This window comes from Lycorma delicatula, chromosome 1 (assembly GCF_047948215.1).
Source record: "Lycorma delicatula isolate Av1 chromosome 1, ASM4794821v1, whole genome shotgun sequence".
Lineage (NCBI taxonomy): Eukaryota > Metazoa > Arthropoda > Insecta > Hemiptera > Fulgoridae > Lycorma > Lycorma delicatula.
In genome coordinates this window covers 106,337,418-106,346,349 of record NC_134455.1, presented here as the reverse complement: position 1 = coordinate 106,346,349, position 8,932 = coordinate 106,337,418, and positions in this window count along the sequence as shown.

Below are 8,932 nucleotides of genomic sequence, written 5' to 3'. Positions count from 1 at the left end.
AGTGATATTTTTTTAACTTACCGCAACCTTGATTCATAATGATAGTTTTTCATTATATTGGTAGTGCAGTGTGTTTTGAAATTACTTGTTATAACAAGTTATGAAAAGTTATAATGACATAGTAATTTTGATTTTTAAAGCATTTTAGAGAATTAAATAAGCAGTGCTACAGGCTAGCAAGATATTTATGGAAAAATATGTTTTTATAAAGATTTGGATTCATACAAGGTATGTCTGAAAAGGAATGCTATGATAGATTATTGTGAAAATTTGCATCTAGTTCAGTTTCAGTGAATAGATTAATAAAAGCTACAATGTTGCCACTTATATGTCAATATCTAGTTTATTTTTCCCTGAAACTGTTAACAGGTGTTTTACCACACTTAGATGCATACATTCATGTCTGATCAAATAAAATCAGCTTATCAGCTAATTACCTTATTAGTGCCATGTGCTTTAAAATTACTTGTTATGACAGCAATTCTTTGTCAACCAGTGGTTTAGTATTGTATGAAATAACACTGAATTGCCATTCTTATATTTCCTTCAATCTCATATGTCTTCTATTAACTATTATGAAAACAAATTATCCATTAAAAAATAATTAGTATTAATTTTAAAAACAATATTAAGTACAATGTAATTTTCAGCTTTCTATTTTCCATACTGAACTATTCTATGACTTTCTGTTCTGCTGTGACTGTAGTTACATTATTTAATTTTAACTATTTTCCATATTAATATTATTACTAATTTTTATACTTGTCATTATTATAATAGGGGGGAATGTTATGATTTAAAAAAAAGACATGAGATAGTAACAAAAATGTAATAAAGGTAACAAAGTGATTTACTGACTGAAACTATATCTAATAGTTACTGAGAAGCTAAAAAAAAATAATTTATGTTAATTTAAACAAAATGCTTTCTAATATTTTATTAAAATTTTAATTATCAGTACTGTTGTTACATGTGCCACTAAGCAACAATAATGAAAAAATAATACCTCAATATGTTTATTTAATGTAAAAATAATTTACAATGTTTTCAGCTTGTTTTAGTGGTTTGAAAATAAATTATATAGTGGTTTGAAAATAAATTATATCAGAATTGCATACTGAAAAATTAATCTACAATTGTGGTTTTTTTGCCGTTAATTTTTAGTTACTTATAAAGATAAAAACAACACACACACACACATATATATATATATATATATATATAGACTGTATATCTGTACAGAGCCTATCCATAGTATTTTAATGAACACAGGAAATATATTTTTCAATATAAGATTTCATCTTGAAAAGATTGTAACTCATAGTAGTCAAACATAACAATTTTATTTGAGTTGCAAACTGATACATTCTTTTTACAAAATTTTTACTTTCTTCACAATTGAATTACAAACAGACTTTTAAAAAAGAAACAGGTTCTCAATTTAACACATATGTATTTTTTTTAATTTATGTTCACACTTGTTCTTCGCTAGATTTACCAATTTTTATGATCTTTAGAGTATTTTTAGAGAAAGTTATTTTGAAAATTTCATTATAAGTTTTCAAGATAGGTTAAGAAATAGTGTGTGCATGTGTGTCTACATCAACAGTTCTCAAACTACAATGCGTTGAAAAAGTCGCTGTGCAGTATGCTTTAAAATTATGTTTTGCATTGTGTTGCTCAATGATAAACCAAGTTAGTTGTTGTGTTGTGATTTAGTGTGCTTCATTTATCAGATCAATAGTTGCACGAAACACATTTTTCTTGTTGAATAGGTCTTTCATGAAAGTGACAAAGTATACTGATTTAGTGAAGCACAAGTTTTCTGAAAAGTTATACTTCTGATCCTCACCCCAATGCATTTTGAATTCTATTGAAGACACTGATTGAAGTGAAAGACCACCTAAACAAAATTGATATTTTAAATGCTATGGTTGAAAATTCAAAGTCAATGCATAAGTTGTCATAGCAGCAATATATTGGACTTGCTACTACATATAAATCTGTAAGAAAAGAAGTGAAACTTTTCCCGTACAAAGTAATGTGTGTTCAAAAACTGAAACCTGCATATAAAGATCATGCCAAAAGACTAAATTATTGTCAGTGGTTTAAACATTTAATTGACCAAACACATAGGTATCCTCAACATTACTTTTTTTACAAATAAATTGTGGTTTCATCAGGGAGGGTATATTAATTCACAAAATACACGACTGTGGTTGACAACTAACCCCTATGATCTACACAAAGCAAAAATTAAGAGTCTAGGTCAGTGTGAGTAGAACGCGCATTGTGGGTCCAATCTTTTTTGAAAACAGTTAATAGTGATCCTTACTGTGCTGTTTTAACCAACTTCATTAGTCAGTTAACAGAAATGGAAATCAATCATGGTTGGTTCCAACAAGATTGTGCCACAGCTAACAGGTCAATGATGTTCAACGAATGTCTTTGGTGAATTAATCATTTAGAGGTGTTTGTGGCTTGCACAATCGCTTGATTGGACTTCCCCAGATTACTTTCTATGGGGGCAGCAAAACATGCAGTGTACTGCATGTTTGACAGGTGATTGAACTAAAAAATGCAATAACAGCATATGTACGAGACATTCCAGTACATCAGCTGGTCAAAGTATTTGAAAACAAATTGAAATGTATGCAGTGCTGTATTTATGTTCGAGAAGTTTATTTTTAACACCTTTTATAAAATGTCCAGTTATTGTAATATCTGTTAACATAAAGTAATGATGAATAAAGGCAGGAGATATCTGGTTCGGCTGAACTTAATTTAAAGGTATATTTAGGTCGAGGTACTTTATTACAAAATTAATCTCTTTTTTTTTTTACTGTCAACATAGTAGAAAATCCTGTTTCGCAAAGAAAAGTGGTAGAAAATAGAATTAAAAAAATGCTTTTCTGGTCAGCAATGGATATTTATTTTTAACCTGTAGCAATAATTCACATAACTCTAATTTACTAAATTCCATTTTCAATCCTCCTATCACAAGATAGTTCTATCAAAAATTCTTTTTCATTGTAAGGGCTCCGGAATGGAATTTTTCATATCAATAGGAATTCAAGATAGTTTTCTTTAAATACTCTTCAAAAGTTTCATTAAACATTAGCCGATTGCATTTTACAGTATTGATGAATATCTATCATTTCAATTTCACATACTCATACAAAATCATCCAAATTTGGAAGACTGAAGGGTTTTGTCTACTGAAAATAAATTTGTTGTTTCACTTTCAGAATATAATCAGAAATTAGTGGAAACATTAAAATTTTTGCTTTGAAGGCGAATAATCCGAATATCAAACTTAATGAGAGTATGAACTTTGCCTGTCATTAACAAAATATTTTTCTCATATCCTTGTTAAATTCACATTCAAGTAGTTTAAATGCAAAAAAAAATCAGCTAAGTAAGCCAACAGCAACATTTACTCACTTTTCTGTAAAAAAAGTCATATGTTTACTCTGGAAAAATATTAATTCCATCTTGCAATTCCAATAACTGTGATAACCATCTGACTTCTGTATGGAAAAGAGTTTTCTTTTCGTCTATTTCATCGCATAATTTAGCAAACAGCCTATTTTGTAACGGTTGACTTTTAAACCATTTTTATAGCTTTACAAAGAATTTGTTTGTAATTTTCAGGCATATTTTTTTGTGGCAAGAGCATGTCTCTGAAGGAAGCAGTGAATCTATTTTGCCCTTTGTTAAGACGATCTTTTAATTTTTTCAGAAATCCACTGATCTTTCTTGTTTTCACCTTTGCACTATCACTATGACATCGATTCACCTTGATTTCCAAGCGGATTTTCCTATTTTTGCTTCTTCTACCCCATTAAAACACTGACCATGCAATTGCAGCAAGCAATCTGAGGTTTACTGGGATTGTATGGGGTTTATATATCTTAGCTACTCCATAAGATAAGATGCTTCAAGTATACTTTTTATCATAATGGCTTGATTTTCAAATAGAAGCTTGTTGATTTTCTATGAAAAATTCCAATAGTTTGTTTTATGATCCGGATGTTTAGTTTCCAAGTGTTGAATTAATTTTGATGGCTTCGTGCTTTTATCGAAGAGGACTTCACCGATAATGTTATCGGTTTCCATCCAATGAGATAAAACATAATTTAAATAAATTTCATTGTACAATTGTCTTTTTACTAGTCAATGCACTGGATGTAAGATGGCTAACTTTGTTTTTTCACAAATTTATCCATTTTGCATATGAATCTATTTGACAAAAAAAAACCAGTTACAGTATTTGACTGTACGCTAAACAACTGAAAACTCAATTATTACTATTTTCAATAAAACTGTGCTTTTAAAAACTTAAACAAAGGCAACAGATGCAAACTTCACACTTGAAACTAAAAAACTGACATTCTGCAAGCCCTTATGCCTCTTTTATACTGCTAAGAGCATTACATGTTGAAACGTATTATATGTATGTTTGAAAATAATGCTCCCATAGCGAATATTATGTAAGCAGATCAAATTACAAGGAGCATGTATACATAAGGCTGGAAACTGTAAATTGTTCAGTTTGTACACTTGATAGATGCATGTTCACATATCCATTGCTATCAACACAGCTAAATAGTTTTAACAAAGTTCCATTTAATTATGGTTTGTGGGAGGGGGGGGTTGTAAAATATTTGTTATACTGTATACATTTTTTACTTTTTGGGTGTCGTGGAGATAAAAAGGTTGTGAATCACTTATGTAGCAGTTAAACTCATCATTGCAAAATCAGCTGATTTTTGAAGTCGAAAGTTCTAAGGTTTGAGTCACGTCTCAGGAGTGGTCAACCCGAGTCTGTTCCTGACTACATGTTTACTAGTACATTTACACAGGCCTAGCAAGCTGGTAGCAGTAATTATTATGTTTGCCTTTCTTTGCATACACTCAGACCTGGCAGTAATTGGAAAACTGGTCGGAGATTATACATATACATACACACACACACACACACACACACATATACACATCTTTACAATAGCTATTTTCAAGCAGGCACCATTTTTTGCCTTCCTGTACTTTTACATCAAAAATAATACTTTTCCTTTCAGTTTCAGTTTAAATTAAGGGTTACAAAGTACATGATTTTTAATTGTACACAAAATCAAAATTTAGATGATTCAATTTTATTATTTTTTAATCTTGATAGTGATTTTTGAAGTGGTCTCCTTTATTTAACATCATGATAAAAGTAGTTCTAAACTTTTGCTCTGTGAAATATTCATAACATTATGATAACGAGTGTTACAAAAATTATGCTAGACAACAAAAGCACTCTAGCTGAAACTGCCAGATCACAATGGATGGTGCTTTAGAAGCATACACAGTATTGTATAAAATCAAATAATATTTGAATTGTTAAATGAATAGGTTAAATTGTTTGTCTTTTTTTACATTTAAATATAAAGAAAACTTTTTCGACAGTATTCGTATATAACAAAAATAGTACCTACTTCTTCTGTTAATTTACATTTTTTCATGCCGTTCTGCTATAGTTAAGTATGAGAATTAGCAAGTTTGTTAATGGTTACTTTTGAGAGCAATACTGAAGCAGGAGATATTTAAACTGCTTTAAATATTTAATTTTTCTTACAATGCAGCATGGGAATAGAAACTAATTTTTCCTGATAACTATTTTTCACAACAGCCTAAAAGTATTTGTTATTGTAATATCACAACATACCACTTAGCTGATGGGAGATAATCATAAGATTAACAGTATTAAAAGATTCTTCAAAGTCTTGTGATTAAGTAATAGGTGTACAGTATGTGACAGCTTAACATCCTTACCAATTAAATTAATTGTAGCCTGAGACAGGTTTAAAAAAGGGATACAATCACTAGATTTAATAATTAACAATGGAACAGTTTATAAAAAGTATACAAACCTGGTATTATTGAATATGTACAAGAATATTGAGAGGAGGAGGAATGTTTAAGAGGAAAGAACTGAGAGGAAAGTGGAAGAAGTGTTAGAAGTAGACCAGTTGGGTTCCAGGAAAAGTATAGGGACAAGGGAAGCACTTTTGGTGGTCAGATTAATAGTAGAAGGAAGTATAAGAAAAACAAACGAACATACATGGCATTTATAGACTTAGAAAAGGCATATTAGAAAATTTAGGGTTCAAGTGTAGAGATAGAAGAACAATTGCTAACATTTACAGAAACCAAACTGCAACAGTAATAATTGAAGAGCATAAGAAAGAAGCAGTAATAAAAAAGGGAGTCGGACAAGTTCCCTATCCCCGTTACTTTTTAATCTTTACATAAAATTAGCAGTTAATGATGTTAAAGAACAGTTTAAATCCAGAGTAACAGTGGAAGGTGAAAAGATAAAGATGCTATGATTTGCTGATGATATAGTAACTCTAGCCGAGAGTAAAAAAGATTTAGAAGAAATAATGAATGGCATGAATGATGTCCTACGCAAGAACTACCACATGAAAATATAGAGTAGATGGATCACTGAATATAATAGGAAGAGAAATGATTATGGAGCTGAAAGAATTTTATTATTTTGGAAGTCAAATTACTAAAGTTGGATGAAACAGGAGCGATATAAAATGCCGAACAGCACAGGCGAAACGAGCTTTCAGTCAGAAATATAATTTGCTTACATCAAAAATCAATTCAACATCAGGAAAGCATTTTGAAAATACATGTATGGAGCGTAGCTTTATATGAAAGTGAAATTTGGACGATCGGAGTACCTGAGAGGAAAAGATTAGAAGCTTTTGAAATGTAAGGCTATAACAGAATGTTAAAAATCAGATGGATGGATAAAGTGACAAATGAAAAGATGTTGTGGCAAATTGTTGAAGAAAGAAGCATTTGGAAAAATATAGCTAAAAGAAGAGACAGACTTACAGGACACATATTAAGGAATTCTGGAATAGTTGCTTTGATATTGGAGGTACAGGTAGATGGGAAAAATTGTGCAAAAATGCAATGTTTGGAATATGTAAAATAAATTGTTACAGATGTAGGAGGTAGGGGACATACTGGAGTAAAACAACTGGCACTAGATAGGAAATCTTGAGTGCTGCATAAACCAATCAAATGACTGAAGACAAAAAAAAAAAAAAGAGTCCTGCAATGAAACGCTATTACGTGCAATTTCTGAAATTTACCTTTTAATTTAATGTTAAAGCTTAAAAGTAACTTTGATCCACAGCAAACAAGTTTTGAAAAATTCATTATTTCATTACGTCTTAAAATTTGCTCAGTTTTTTTACTTTTCTTCAAAGGTAAGAATATTTATGTTACTACTACCTATTATTTTACTTTCAAAATTTTTTTTTGTTTATTGACCAAGGTATTTAGTGGCCTGAGATAAACTGTAAAATCAGTTATAGTTCAATAATATGTATAATATCATTAATTAATTCCAGTAGCAAAGTACATGGTTCACAGACAAGAAGGCAACCAGATACAATAAAAGGAACATAATTTAATTTTTACTGAAAAATGAAGACTAATCCATGTGTCCAAAAATGGCTATGATACTAAGAAATTAGTATCACAGCCAGATGGGAATGAAACTAAGAAATATCTTCCAACCAGCTCGAGGCTCAGTAGCCATTTGTGGCACCGACATTCAGTCTTATGTTTTAGGACCACCGAATGGGATGGTGGTGGAAAAGATGCCAAGCAAACCAATCCCTACACAAAATTTATGCACTGATGAGTCGAAGGTACGCTGGAGGGAGAGACTACTTTTTTGTATTTAAGTTAAGCGATATTGGTGCAGAATAAAAATATAGAAACAGAACCTTCTGGTTTTGTATTAAGGTGCATTGTATACACTGGAGCTTCTGATAAAGAAGTTTGTGGTCTACGTCACACAGAAAATATAAGCTCATGGAGGTACAATTGGACGATGGACACTCTCTTTTAATGGACAACTACTAAAATAGTGTTGGTCTGGTCCATGAGCTTTTAGAAAGGAAATCTTGCAGTACAGGTATCTTAAAATCAAACTGAAACGGGAATCCATCCGATGTCATTTGAAAAAAAATTAAAAAAAGGTGAAGTAAAAGCCTTATTTTCAAATGATACTGTTTGCATGTTGAAGTGGAAGGAAAAAAGGAATATCACTATGATCAGTTCTGAATTTAGGAACGAAATGATCAGCATCCCGAGCAAGTGAGGGGGGTGAAACCCTTAAACCAGAGGTTGTGGTTAAATATAATAAATTCATGAGAGGCATTGATCATTTATATCAGATGACTGCCAATAGAAACAAAAACCTAAAATGATATAAAAAATTGGGAATTCATAGATTATGCTATCTGATTCTGATGAACAGCTATTTTTTATTTTGAAAAATCATACCGTAATTATTCCTTTAAAAAAATTCCATCATTAGATCCTTAACCATAATGTCATATAACCCAACATACCAACATCCAACAGCTGTTCCGTCGCAATGGAAAAGTACTGCTATCTTGTTTTCTGCCTTTTCAATGTGTGACCATAAAATTCCTTTTTTTTGTATTTATACCTTTTTTTTATTATTATATATAAATTTTGATTTTTAAACTTGTGGCAATAACTTTTTTTTAAACATAATGTATATTTGTATGTTTTTTTTTGTATTATGTAAATAATAAGTAATTCTAATAGAACAATTTCTGTAATTTACTTTTAAAAAAAAAATATTGTTGTTTATTGTTCTTCATAAATAATTATGTTCATTTATTTGAAAATTTTTTCAATCAAAACTTACTTTATTTTCTGCATCTCACAAATAGACAAATATGCAGAGTAAAATCTTTAAGCTGTATAACTGAAATATTTATTAAAAAAAAACCTAAATAAATAAAAATATATACAGCTGCTTGTTGTTAATTAGGCTATTCAAATACAAACATCTTACATAGCATATATAATAAAAAAAAAA